Genomic DNA, 15,532 nt, shown 5'->3' with positions numbered 1-15,532 from the left:
CCTAAGAACTACAATGGCAGATAGACCAGGACTTTGTGGCTTCACAGTACAAGACACCAGCTTAGACCCCTAGAGCTAACCATCCTCCCCACTATGCATGTACTCAGAGCAAACCCCTCCAGCTGTGCACCTGCATGCCTGCAACCTAACTTCCATCACCAGCCTCTATTACTGTATACATGCCAGTAAGGGTGGGGGAGACATTGAGCAGCCAAGGAGATCATGTTGATAACCAGGGTAACTACAGCTGCCAGTGAGCCTATATAGTTTGGCTCTGGCCCTTTCTTCCTGCCTTGGCACACCCACTAGTTTCTGCAATTAGCCCTTGCCACTACACAGACACCAACAGTTGATCCCTGCAGCCAAGTGTATGTACATCATCGTCTCCAGCCATCACACTTGGAACCCTGAACCACTAGACCCAGGGATACAGTATGTTCCATTTTCCTCACCTGCAGGCAAAAGTCCTCCTTTACTGAAGCCATTTCATAAAGTCTGGAAGAGAGGAGGGAAGGCAAGATGGCAGAGGAGTAGGGATCCTTAACTCACGTGGCTCCATCAACTTACCGAGATTACTTTCAACTCATCCTGAAAACCTATGAATTCAACCTGAGATTTAAAGAGAGAATAGCGGGAGGGACAAGATGGCAGAAGAGTAGGGTCCCCAAGTCACCTGTCCCCACCAAATTACCTAGATAACCTTCAAATCATCCTGAAAATCTACGAATTCGGCCTGAGATTTAAAGAGAGACCAGCTGGAATGCTACAGTGAGAAGAGTTCGCGCTTCTATCAGGTAGGAAGACGGGGAAAAAGAAATAAAGAAACAAAGGCCTCCAAGGGGGAGGGGCCCCGCGAGGAGCCGGGCTGAGGCCGGGGCGAGTGTCCCCAGGACAGGAGAGCCCCGTCCCGGAGGAGCAGAGGCTGCACCAACCTTCCTGGGGGGAAAGGGGCTCCAGGGAGGTGGAGCAGGACCCAGGAGGGCGGGGATGCCCTCGGGCTCCCGGGGACACTAACAGGCACCTGCGCCCCGGGAGAGTGCGCCGAGCTCCCTAAGGGCTGCAGCGCGCACGGCGGGACCCGGAGCAGCTCGGGGTGGGGCTCGGGGGGGGGCTCGGCGGAGGGGGCTGCGGGGCGGGAGGGGCTCGGGTGGGCTCGGGGGTGGCTCCGCGGAGGGGGCTGCGGGGCGGGAGCGAATCCAACAGCGCAGGCTCTGGAGCACAGGACGCCGGGACACAGCCCAGGATCCGGCCTCCCCCGGGACAGGCAGAGGCCGGGAGGGCCCAGGACAGCGAGGACGCTCCTGCCCCAGCTGAGCAGATCAGCGGCCCCGCCCCGGAGCCTCCAGGCCCTGCAGACCGAGAGCTCCGGAGCTACTGCGGGGGCTGACTCCAGGGCTCCAGAGCTGGCCCCACCACTGCGGTTGCTCCTCCTGGGGCCTCACAGGGTAAACAACCACCCCTGAGCCCTGCACCAGGCAGGGGGCAGAGCAGCTCCCCCAAGTGCTAACACCTAAAAATAGCACAACAGGCCCCTCCCCCAGAAGACCAAATACAGGGACAGGGGAAAAACAAATTATTGACCACGCAGCACTGGAAAGTTCCAGGGGAAGTCAAGGGACTTACAGTATACAGAATCAGAAGATACTCCCCCGTGGGTTTTTTTCTTTCTTTCTTTCTTTCTTTCTTTTTTTTTTTTTTTTTTTTTTTTTTTTTTTGCTTTTTGCTTTTTGATTTGTTTGCTCCTTTTCCCAATACAAATTGTTTTTGGCCACTCTGCACTGAGAAAAATGACTAGAAGGAAAACCTCACCTCAAAGGAAAGAATCAGAAACAGCCCTCTCTCCCACAGAGTTACAAAATTTGGATTACAATTCAATGTCAGAAAGCCAATTCAGAAGCACTCTTATAAACCTACTGGTGGCGCTAGAAAAAAGCATAAAGGACTCAAGAGACTTCACGACTGCAGAATTTAGATCCAATCAGGCAGAAATTAAAAATCAATTGAAGGGATGCAATCCCAACTATAAGTCCTAACGATGAGGGTTAACGAGGTGGAAGAACCAGTGACATAGAAGACAAGTTGATGGCAAAGAGGGAAACTGAGGAAAAAGACAAACAATTAAAAGACCATGAGGATAGATTAAGGGAAATAAAGGACAGCCTGAGGAAGAAAAACCTATGTTTAATTGGGGTTCCCAAGGGCGCCAAAAGGGACAGAGGTCCAGAATATGTATTTGGACAAATCATAGCTGAAAACTTTCCTAATCTGGGAAGGGAAACAGGCATTCAGATCCAGGAAATAGAGAGATTCCCACCCCCAAAATCAATAAAAACCGTTCAACACCTCCACATTTAATAGTGAAACTTGCAAATTCCAAAGATAAAGAGAAGATCCTTAAAGCAGCAAGAGACAAGAAATCCCTGACTTTTATGGGGACTAGTATTAGGGTAACAGCAGACCTCTCCACGGAGACCTGGCAGGCCAGAAAGGGCTGGCAGGATATATTCAGGGTCCTACATGAGAAAAACATGCAACCTAGAATACTTTATCCAGCAAGGCTCTAATTCAGTATGGAAAGAGAGATGAAGAGCTTCCAAGACAGGCAGGAACTGAAAGTATCTGTGACCTCCAAACCAGCTCTGCAAGAAATTTTAAGGGGGACTCTTAAATTCCCCTTTAATAAGTCCAGTGGAACAATCCACAAAAACAAGGACTGAATAGATATCATGATGACACTGAACTCATATCTTTCGATAGTAACTCTGAACGTAAACGGGCTTAATGACCCCATCAAAAGGCGCAGGGTGTCAGACTGGATAAAAAAGCAGGACCCATCTATTTTCTGTCTACAAGAGACTCATTTTAGAAGGACACCTAATCCTTGAAAATAAAAGGTTGGAGAACCATTTACCACTCAAATGGTCCTCAAAAGAAAGCAGGGGTAGGCATCCTTATATCAGATAAACTAAAATTTACCCCAAAGACTGTAGTGAGAGATGAAGAGGGACCCTATATCATACTTAAAGGATCTATCCAAGAAGAGGACTTGACAATCATCAATATATATGCCCCAAATGTGGGAGCTGCCAAATATATCAATCAATTAATAACCAAAGTGAAGAAATACTCAGATAATAATACACTTATACTTGGTGACTTCAATCTAGCACTTTCTTAACTTGATAGGTCTTCTAAACACAACACCTCCAAAGAAACCAGAGCTTTAAATGATACACTGGACCAGATGGATTTCACAGATATCCACAGAACTTTACATCCAAACTCAACTGAATACACATTCTTCTCAAGTGCACATGGAACTTTCTCCAGAATAGACCACATATTGAGTCACAAATCGGGTCTGAACTGATACCAAAAGATTGGGATAGTCCCTTGCAGATTCTCAGACCATAATTCCTTGAAAGTAGAACTAAATCACAACAAGAAGTTTGGAGGACCTCAAACACATGGAGGTTAAAGACCATCATGCTAAAAGATGAAAGGGTCAACCAGGAAATTAAGGAAGAATTAAAAAGATTCATGGAAACTAATGAGAATGAAGATACAACTATTCAAAATCTTCGGGATGCAGCAAAGGCAGTCCTGAGGGGGAAATCCATCCCAATACAAGCATCCATTCAAAAACTGGAAAGAACTTAAATACAAAAGCTAACCTTACACATAAAGGAGCTAGAGAAAAAGCGGCAAATAGATCCTACACCCAGCAGAAGAAGAGAGGTGATAAAGATTTGAGTAGAACTCAACGAATCGAGACCAGAAGAACTGTGGAACAGATCAACAAAACCAGGAGTTTGTTCTCTGAAAGAATTAATAAGATAGATAAACCATTAGCCAACCTTATTAAAAAGAAGAGAGAGAAGACTCAAAATAATAAAATCATGAATGAGAAAGGAGAGATCACTACCAACACCAAGGAAATACAAACGATTTTAAAAACATATTATGAATAGCTATATGCCAATAAATTAGGCAATCTAGAAGAAATGGACGCATTCCTGGAAAGCCACAAACTACCAAAACTGGAACAGGAAGAAATAGAAAACATGAACAGGCCAATAACCAGGGAGGAAATTGAAGCAGTCATCAAAAACCTCCCAAGACACAAAAGTCCAGGGCCAGATGGCTTCCCAGGGGAATTCTATCAAACGTTTAAAGAAGAAACCATACCTATTCTACGAAAGCTGTTCGAAAAGATAGAAAGAGATGGAGTACTTCCAAATTCATTCTATGAGGCCGGCATCACCTTAATTCCAAAACCAGACAAAGACCCCACCAAAAAGGAGAATTACAGACCAATATCCCTGATGAACATGGATGCAAAAATTCTCAACAAGATACTAGCCAATAGGATCCAACAATACATTAAGAAAATTATTCACCATGACCAAGTAGGATTTATCCCCAGGACACAAGGCTGGTTCAACACTCGTAAAACTATCAATGTGATTCATCATATCAGCAAGAGAAAAACCAAGAACCATATGATCCTCTCATTAGATGCAGAGAAAGCATTTGACAAAATACAGCATCCATTCCTGATAAAAACTCTTCAGAGTGTAGGGATAGAGGGAACATTCCGCAGAATCTTAAAAGCCATCTTGAAAAGTCCACAGCAAATATCATTCTCAATGGGGAAGCACTGGGAGCCTTTCCCCTCAGATCAGGAACAAGACAGGGATGTCAACTCTTACCACTGCTATTCAACATAGTACTGGAAGTCCTAGCCTCAGCAATCAGACAACAAAAAGACATTAAAGGCATTCAAATTGGCAAAGAAGAAGTCAAACTCTCCCTCTTCACCAATGATATGATACTCTACATAGAAAACCCAAAAGCCTCCACCCGAAGATTGCTAGAACTCATACAGCAATTTGGCAGGGTGGCAGGATACAAAATCAATGCCCAGAAGTCAGTGGCATTTCTATACACTAACAATGAGACTGAAGAAAGAGAAATTAAGGGGTCAATTCCATTTACAATTGCACCCAAAAGCATAAGATACCTAGGAATATACCTCACCAAAGAGGTAAAGGATCTATACCCTAAAAACTATAGAATGCTTCTGAAAGAAATTGCGGAAGACACAAAGAGATGGAAAAATATTCCATGCTCATGGATTGGCAGAATTAATATTGTGAAAATGTCAATGTTACCCAGTTCAATTTACACGTTTAGTACAATCCCTATCAAAATACCATGGACTTTCTTAGAGAGTTAGAACAGATTATTTTAAGATTTGTGTGGAATCAGAAAAGACCCCGAATAGCCAGGGGAATTTTAAAAAAGAAAACCATAGATGGGGGCATCACGATGCCAGATTTCAGGTTGTACTACAAAGCTGTGGTCATCAAGACAGTGTGGTACTGGCACCAAAACTGACACATAGATCAATGGAACAGAATAGAGAACCCAGAAGTGGACCCTCAACTTTATGGTCAACTAATATTCAATGAAGGAGGACAGACTATCCACTGGAGGAAAGACAGTCTCTTCAATAAATGGTGCTGGGAAAATTGGACATCCACATGCAGAAGAATGAAACTAGACCACTCTCTTTCACCATACACAAAGATAAACTCAAAATGGATGGAAGATCTAAATATGAGACAGAATCCATCAAAATCCCAGAGGAGAACACAGGCAATACCCTTTTTGAACTTGGCCACAGTAGCTTCTTGCAAGATACATCCATGAAGGCAAAAGAAACAAAAGGAAAAATGAACTATTGGGACTTCATCAAGATAAGAAGCTTTTGCACAGCAAAGGATACAGTCAACAAAACTAAAGACAACCTACAGAATGGGAGAAGATATTTGCACATGACGTATCAGATAAAGGGCTAGTTTCCAAGATCTATAAAGAACTTATTAAACTTAACACCAAAGAAACAAACAATCCAATCATGAAATGGGCAAAAGACATGAACAGAAATCTCACAGAGGAAAACATAGACATGGCCAACAAGCACATGAGAAAATGCTCTGCATCCCTTGCCATCAGGGAAATACAAATCAAAACCACAATGAGATACCACCTCACACCAGTGAGAATGGGGAAAATTAACAAGGCAGGAAACCACAAATGTTGGAGAGGATGCGGTGCATGGTGCAGCCACTCTGGAAAACTGTGTGGAGATTCCTCAAAGAGTTAAAAATAGACCTGCCCTACGACCCAGCAATTGTACTGCTGGGGATTTACCCCAAAGATGCAGATGCAATGAAACGCCGGGACACCTGCACCCTGATGTTTATAGCAGCAATGTCCACAGTAGCCAAACTGTGGAAGGAGCCTCGGTGTCCATCGAAAGATGAATGGATAAAGAAGATGTGGTTTATGAATACAATGGAATATTCCTCAGCCATTAGAAATGACAAATACCCACCATTTGCTTCGACGTGGATAGAACCGGAGGGTATTATGCTGAGTGAAGTAAGTCAATCGGAGAAGGACATACATTATATGTTCTCATTCATTTGGGGAATATAAATAATAGTGAAATGGAATAGAAGGGAAGGGAGAAGAAATGGGTAGGAAATATCAGAAAGGGAGACAAAACATAAAGACTCCTAACTCTGGGAAGCAAACTAGGGGTGGTGGAAGGGGAGGAGGGCGGGGGTGGGGGTGAATGGGTGACAGGTTCTGAGGGGGGCACTTGACGGGATGAGCACTGGGTGTTATTCTGTATGTTGGCAAATTGAACACCAATAAAAAATAAATTTATTATTAAAAAAAGTTTAAAAAAGGAAATAATAGGAAAAAATAAAATAAAGAGAGAATAGCTGGAACACTACAGAGAGAAGGCTTTTCACTTTTAACAAGGTAGGAAGGCAGAAAAAATAATAATCCAGTGGGGGAGGCGCCCTGCGGGAAGCCGGGCTAAAGCCAGGGGCGAGAGCCTTGGGGAGGGGAAAGCCAGCATTGAAAAATCCGCACCAGATTTTTCTCGGACTGAAAGGTGCTTAACAGGAAAATCAGGCAGAACTGCAGGAGGGGCAGTGGAGCCTCCAGTTTCCCGGAGTTACTAATAGAGGAAGTGTGACCAGGGGGCAGCGCGCCACACAGTGACTGATCTCCATAAAGGGCTGGAGTGCCCACCTGTGGGGCCTCGGGAGAAGCCAGTTGGTCAGGCGGCGGTTCTGGACGGAGGGGGCTGCGCCCTCTTGCCTTCAGGAGTCTCGTCCGGGGAGCGCGATTCCAGCAGCACAGGCCCCAGATCCAAGGGCACCAAGCAGACATAGCCCCCATCTTGCAATCCCCCTGGGACAGGTGGAGGCAAGGATGGCACAGGACAGCAAGGCCGCTCCTGCCGCTGGGCGCCCCGAGCTGTGCTGATCAGCGCCTCCGCGCCTCCCCAGGAGCATCCAGGCCAGTGCGGACTGGGAGCTGCGGTAGTTACTGCGAGAAGCTGAATCCAGAGCTGGGGACCTGGCTGCTGCTAGTGTTGTTCCTCCTTGTGTGACCCTGTGCCTGAGAGAGGTGGGGCCGCCAGGGGACTGGGGCCTCATGGGCTCAACAGCTCCCACTGCGCCTGGCACCCGATGGGGGTCGGGACAGCTCCCCCAAGTACACACACCTAAGAATTAGCACAGCAGGCCCCTCCCCCAGAGACCAGTTGGGAGGACAGGAGAAGAGCAAGTTCTTGACCAAGCAGTGCTGGAGAGCTCCAGGGGAAGTCGAGGGATTTACTATATATAGAACCAGAGGGTACCCCTCCTTTTTCTCCCCACTCCTTTTAAAAAAAAAAATCTTCTTCCTTTTTCCAGTACAACTCGTTTTTAGATCAGACTGTTAATTTCCATTTTTTCCCCTCTTTTCCCACCTTAACTATAATATTTCACCTCCTCTTCATTTTTAAGATTCTTCCTTTTTGACTTTCATATTTCTACTATTACAGGTCCTAGATATATTTTCCACTTCTAGATTCCCTTCAACATACTCAGTTTAATTTTGGGAGATATACACGATATGGGGTTTTTTGTTTGTTTTGTGTTTTTTTGTTTTCTCTGCCTCATTTTGTTCTACAATGGGGGAAGTTAATACCTTCTAAAATATGACCAGCATGCACCCAGAACCAAGTGGTATACCATGCTAGTTCATTCTGTGAGATTCCTCATTCCCATTCTGCCCCCTTCTTTTATCTCATTTATGTTTTGGTGGTCAATGTTGGGGCTCTCTACAAGTATTTCTGGTTTATATAAATTTGTGACTGAGCATCTTCTAACATACAGAACTTAATATACTCAGAACCAAGGGGATCACCCTTTTGAACCCCTCAGGTAGACTACATACTCCCTCCACTACAACCTCTTCAGCACCACCATCTCCCAGTCGCTCCCCCATCTTTTCTTCTCCTTTTTTTTTCTTTTTCTTTCCTTTTTTCTTTTCTTCTCTTTTCTTCTTTAAGTTTCCTGGCCTTTTATTTTTTTACTACTTTGTTTTAAAACTTGTTTTTCACTGTAGTGGTCCTTTTGTTTTATTTCATTCTGGTCTTTGTTTTCAATTTCTGGTCTCTGACCATGGCAGAATCATCTAGGGTGAAATTTATTTAGTTCGTGGTTGATATTATTGACTCAGCCCACTCATACAACCACTCTGCACTGAGAAAAATGACTAGAAACAAAGAACTCAACACAAAAGAAAGAATCAGAAACAGTACTCTCTCCCACAGAGTTACAGACTTTGTTATAATTCGATGTCAGAAATCCAATTCCGAAGCACAATTATAAAGCTACTCGTGGCTCTGGAAAAAAGCATAAAGGAATCAAGAGACTTCATGACTGCAGAATTTAGATCTAATCAGGCAGAAATTAAAAATCAATTAGGTGAGATGCAATCCAAACTGGAGGTACTAACGATGAGGGTTAATGAGGTAGAAGAGTGAGTGACATAGAAGACATGTTGATGGCAAGGAAGGAAGCTGAGGAAAAAAGAGAAAAACAATTAAAAGACCATGAGGAAAGGTTAAAGGAAATAAATGACAGCCTCAGAAGGAAAAATCTACTTATAATTGGAGTTCCAGTGGGTGCCAAGAGCACAGAGGGCCAGAAAGCATATTTGAACAAATCATAGCTGAAAACCTCCTAATTTGGGAAGGGAAACAGGCATTCATATCCAGGAGATAGAGAGATCACCCCCCAAAATCAATAAAAACCATTCAACACCTCGACATTTAATAGTGAAACTTGCAAATTCCAAAGATAAAGAGAAAATCCTTAAAGCAGCAAGAGACAAGAGATCCCTACTTATATGAGGAGAAATATTAGATTAACAGCAGACCTCTCCATGAGACCTGGCAGGCCAGAAAGGGCTGGAAGGATATATTCAGGGTCCTAAATGAGAAGAACATGCAGCCAAGAATATTTTATCCAGCAAGAATCTCATTCAGAATAGAAGGAGAGATAAAGATCTTCCGAGATAGGCAGAAACTGAAAGACTATGTGACCATCAAGCCAGCACTGCAAGAAATAGTAAGGGGGATTCTGCAAAAGAAAGAGGAAGCCCAAGGAAACAATCTGCAAAAACAGGGACTGAATAGGTATTACGATGACACTAAATTCATATCTTTCAATAGTAACTCTGAATGTGAATAGGCTAAATGATCCCATCAGAAGACGCAGGGTTTCAGACTGGATAAAAAAGAAAGAGCCATCTATTGGATGTCTACAAGAGACTCATTTTAGACATAAGGACACCTACAGCCTGAAAATGACAGGTTGAAGAACCATTTACCATTCAAATGGTCCTCAAAAGAAACCTGGGGTAGCAATCCTCATATCAGATAAATTAAAGTATATCCCCAAGACTGTAGTAAGAGATGAAGAGGGACACTATATCATACTTAAACAGTCTATCCAACAAGAAGACCTAAATCATGAATATTTATGCCCCTAATGTGGGAGCTGCCAAGTATATCAATCAATTAAGAACAAAAGTAAAGACATACTTAGATAATAATACACTAATCCTGGGAGACTTCAACATGGCACTTTCTGCAAATGACAGATCTTCCAAGAACAACATCTCCAAAGGAACAAGATACACTGGACCAGATGGATTTCAGATATTTACAGAACTTTACATCCAAATGCAACTGAATACACATTCTTGATACACTGGACCAGATGGATTTCAGATATTTACAGAACTTTACATCCGAACGCAACTGAATACACATTCTTCTCAAATGCACATGGAACTTTCTCCAGAATAGACCACATACTGGGTCACAAATCAGGTCTCAACTGACACCAAAAGATTGGGATTGTCCTGTGCATATTTTCAGACCATAATGCCTTGAAACTTGAACAAGTTTCTTTACAAGAAGAAATTTGGGAGAAACCCAAACACGTGGAGGTTAAAGAGCATCCTGCTAAAAAATGAAAGGGTCAACCATGAAATGAGAGAAGAATTAAAAAGATTCATGGAAACTAATGACAATGAAGATACAACCGTTCAAAATCTTGGATACAGCAAAAGCGGTCCTAAGAAGGAAATACATCATAATACAAGCATCCCTCAAAAACTTGGAAAAAACCCAAATACACAAGCTAACATCGCACTGGATGTTATGCTATATTTGGCAAACTGATTTCCAATGAAAAAATATACAAAAAATGTCTAGAAGAGGTGACTCTTTCTTCAAATGTACAGATAACTATACAAATCTACAGAGGTAATGAAGAATCGGGGTAACAGGCACCAATGCAATACAGTAAACCTCCTGTAACTAGCACCAAAGAAATGGAGATCCAGAAATTGCCCAACAAAGAATTCAAAATAAAGTTTCTAAAGATGCTCAGAGAGCTACAGGTGATATAAATAAACAATTTAATGATATCAAGCAAAGAGTATGAGAACAAAATGAGAAGTTGAATAAAGAGATTAAAAACATAACAAAGAACCAAAAAGAAATTTGGAGCTGAAGAATACAATGACTGAAGAATTCAACATAGAGGTTCAACAGCAATTAGGCCAAACAGAAGAAAGGATTAGAGAGCTAGAAGACAAGAACAATTGAAATTATCCAATAAGAGGAGTAAAAAGAAAAAAAAAGGAATGAAAAGGAACGAAGGAAGCTTACAGTACTAATGGGACACCATTAAGAGAAATAATGTACTTATCACTGGAGTCCCAGAAAGAGAAGAGAGGAAAAAGGGAGTAGAAATAAAGCCTAAGATGTTCCCATACATGGAAATAGATTTGAATATCCAGGCTTATGAAGCTAAAAGGTCACCCAAAAATTTCAATGCAAAACAATCTTCTCTAAGACATGTTGTAATCACACTGTCTAAAAGGAAAGACAGAATTTTAACAGAGAGGGTCAAAAAGAAAAAACAATTCTCTCATTCAAAAGAAAATAAATAAGTTCTGGAGATCTAATGTGCAGCATGATGATTACAGTTAATAATACTGTATTATATACTTCAAAGTTGCTAAGAGATTAGATATTAAGTATTCTCACCACAAAAAATAAATAATTATGTGAAGTGATAGAGGTGTTAACTAGCTAACACTGCTAACACTATGGTAGTAGTTATTTGCCATTTATAAGTGTATCAAACCAATGTACTTTACTCTTTAAGTTACACAATGTAATATGTCAACTATATTTCCATATAACTGGAAAAAATTATCAGTAGCAAATAAAAAATAAAAAAATAAAATATAAAAACCATTCTTAGTTTGTGGACCATATGGAATGTGGTCTGAAAGACAGATTCTTCTGAGCAGTTTGTTAAGTCAAAAACTATCTGAGTTTTCTACCTAAAGTTCTAACCAGGAGGCCAAGATGAGGCTGAGGCATCTTGACTCCTAATTATTTCCCCAAGATTCTAGTACAGCTGGCCCAAAACTGAGTATTCAAAATTACTGTGGCTGGTGGGAGAGTCTTTGATAGTTTCTATTCAGGGGTGTAATGTTGTTGATAAATCTCCTGAGTTGAAATATAGAGGATGGACTGAATGAGTTGGAACTAAAGTCAGAAAGCCCTACTAAAGGGCTCTGACCTGGGTCCAGGGACAGCACAAGAGTCTTGAAGCACAGCAGTGCTGGAAAGACCAACAGAGGCAGAGGATGGGTTAAAGATAAATGCTTGAGAGAAAGAATAGAAGAACTGATAGAACTTGTCTGGATATAACAAATTGGACAAACATAGAAGGTTTAGAATGCCTTATGAAGCTGGGGAGATGGGAACAGTGAAAACTACAGATTTTAAATGAAAATGCTGAGATCAGGTTGGAATGTGTGATGCATGGAGGTGTCTGTGGGATAGCCTGTGATCTTGAGAACCATGATGATAACTGAGATTGACTACAGGGGTAATAGGTATCTACTGAAAGTCTTTAATCTAGAAGTGCAACATGGAGGATTTAGAACTTAAGGAAGGTTGCATTGGTGTGGAAATTGCAGTGTAGATGGGGTACATAGGAGAGAGATCAACCACTTAGGAGGTGATGGTGCTTGTCCAGGTGAGAGATGGTGGGGACTCAAGCTGGGAAATGCAAGGGTGCTACTAAGTGCTCTCTCTAAGGAAGAGTATTAATAAGATTTGTGAGCTCCTTTTGATGGAAATAAAGTAGCTATTAATTCATCTGGATTATAAATCCCCTCGTTCATACTTGGAATCTTCTTAAAGTGGGGCCACTGTATGCCTGTCTAGGACAGGGAAGTCATGTGGGAGAAGGCCCACTGGTTCCTTTTTGCATCTCCTAGAAGCTGTCTGAGAGACTGCTTATCTCCTGGCAGGTTCAACACTTCTTTGCTTTTTGCTTAATAGTCCTACTCTTACCCTGGCTTCCCAATTGTGCTTTCTTAGGAATGATGGCCACAAGGAGCCAGAGCCTCACCTGCTTTGTGCTCAGGACTGGACTAGTTGATAGTGCATATTAGTTCTTCATGCTTAATGGGTCATGTCTATCCTTTCCCCCAATGGCTGCCATATTAGAGAACAAGCCAGGTTCACATGTCTGCTCATTGTAGGCTCCACACTGTGGCCTAGTCTGAGGAAACCTCTCCCAATCCTCTTTGTTAATGAGATAAATAAAAAATCAACAAGGTATAGGCTTTTAAAAAAAAAAAGATTTTATTTATTTATTCATGAGAGACACACACACTTTCCTTTCTTTCCCCCATGTTCATTTGTTTTGTTTCTTAAATTCCACAAAGAGTGAAATCATGTGGTATTTGTCTTTCTCTGACTAACTTGTTTCGCTTAGCATAATACCCTCTAGTTCCATCCACCTTATTGCAAATCGAAGATTTCATTCTTTTTGATGGCTGAGTAATATTCCATTGTATGTATATACCACTTCTTTATCCATTCTTCTGTCGATGCACATCTGGGCTTTTCCCGTAGTTTGACTATCATGGACATTACTGCTATAAACATTGAGGTGCGAGTGCCTCTTTGAATCACTATGTTTGTATCCTTTGGATAAATACTTAGTATACAGTGCTGGGTTGTTGGGTAATTCTATTTTTAACTTTTTGGGGACCCTCCATACTGTTTTCCAGAATGGCTGTTCCAGTTTGCATTCCCACCAACAGTGTAAGAGGGTTCCCCTCTCTGCATCCTTACCAATGTCTGCTGCTCCCTGAGTTGATCATTTTAGCCATTCCTACTGATATAATGTGGTAACTCATTGTTGTTTTGATTTGTTTTTCTCTGATGATGAGTGATGTGAGCATTTTTTCATGTATCTGTTAGCCATTTGCATGTCTACTTTGGAGAAATGTCTGTTCATGTCTTCTGGCCATTTCTTAACTAGATTATTGGGGTTTTGGGTGTTAAGTTTGATAGTTCTTTATAGATGTCGGATACTAGCCCTTTATCTGATCATTCATTTGCAAATATTTTCCCCTATTCTGTAAGTTGTATTTTAGTTTTGTTGACTGTTTTCTTTACTGTGCAAAAGCTTTTTATCTTGAGATCCCAATAGTTCAATTTTGCTTTGTTTCTCTTGCCTTTGGAGATGTGTTTAGCAAGAAGTTGATGTGGCTGAGGTCAAAGAGGTTGCTCATCATGGCTCTCAGGATCACAGGCTATCCCATAGATACCTCTCCTCTAGGATTTTGATGGATTCCTGTCTTACATTTAGGTCTTCTAGCCATTTTGAGTTTAGTTTTGAGTTGGGTGTAAGAAAGTGGTCCAGTTTCATTCTTCTGTATGTGGCTGTCCAATTTTCCCACCATTTGTTGAAGAGACTCTTTTCCCATTGGAAATGCTTTCCTGCATTGTTGAATATTAGTTGACCATAGAGTTGAGGGTCCATTTCTGGGTTCTCTATTCTGTTCCATTGATCTATGTGTCTATTTTTGTGTTAGTACCATACTGTCCTGACGATTATAGCTTTGTAATACAGCTTGAAGTCTGGGATTGTGATGCCTTCAGTTTTGGTTTTCTTTTTCAACATCCTTTGGCTGTCCAGGGTCTTTCCTGATTGCACACAAACTTTAGAATTGTTTGTTCCAGCTCTGTGAAAAATACTGGTGATATTTTTATAGGGATTACATTGAATGTGTAGATTGCTTTGGGTAGCACAGACATTTTAACAATATTTGTTCTTATAATCCATGAGCATGGAATGTTTTTCCATTTCTTTGTGTCTTCCTCAATTTCTTTCATAAGTGTTCTATAGTCTTCAGAGTAAATATTTTTTTATCTATTTGGTTAGGTTTATTCCTAGGTATCTTATGGTTTTTGCTGCAATTGTAAATGGGATTCCTTGATTTCTCTTTCTGCAAGCCTCATTATTGGTGTATGGAAATGCAACAGATTTCTGTACATTGATTTTATATCTTGTGATTTTGCTGAATTTCTGTATCAGTTCTAGAAATGTTTTGGTGAAGTGTTTCAGGCTTTCTACATAGAGTATAACATTATCTGTGAAGAATGAAAGTTTGACTTCTTCCTTGACAATTTGGATGCCTTTTAATTCTTTTTTGTTGTCTGATTGCTGAGGCTAGGGCTTCCAGAGCTATGTTGAACAACAGTGGTGAGAGTGGACATCTCTGTCATATTCCTGACTTTAGGGGAAAAGCTCTCAGTTTTTGCCCATTGAGGATGATACTAGCTGTGAGTCTTTCATATGTGGCCTTTATGATGTTGAAGTTTGTTCCTTCTCGTCTATTTTCATTTCCAATTTTAGTACTTTGAGTCCTCTTTTTATTTCCAATCTAGTTAGAGATTTGTCAATTTGGTTGGTTGAGCTTTTCAAAGAGCCAACTTTGTGTTTTTTAACTTTTTCTAATATTTTTCTATTCTCCATTTTATTTATATCCACTTTAAACTTTCTTATTTCCTTCTTTCCACTGACTTAGTTTGTTTTTCTTTTTCTAATTTCTGATGGGGCAAAATCAGGTTATTGATTTGATATCTTTCTTATTTTGATTTTTTTAATATTTATTTATTTATTTATTTATTTATTTATTTATTTGAGAGAGAGAGAGAGAGAGAGAGAGAGAGAGAGGGAGAGGCAGGCAGAGGGAGAAGCAGGCTCCATGCAGGGAGCCT

This window comes from Canis lupus, chromosome 20 (assembly GCF_048164855.1).
Source record: "Canis lupus baileyi chromosome 20, mCanLup2.hap1, whole genome shotgun sequence".
NCBI lineage: Eukaryota > Metazoa > Chordata > Mammalia > Carnivora > Canidae > Canis > Canis lupus.
Note: the sequence above shows the minus strand (reverse complement) of the source record.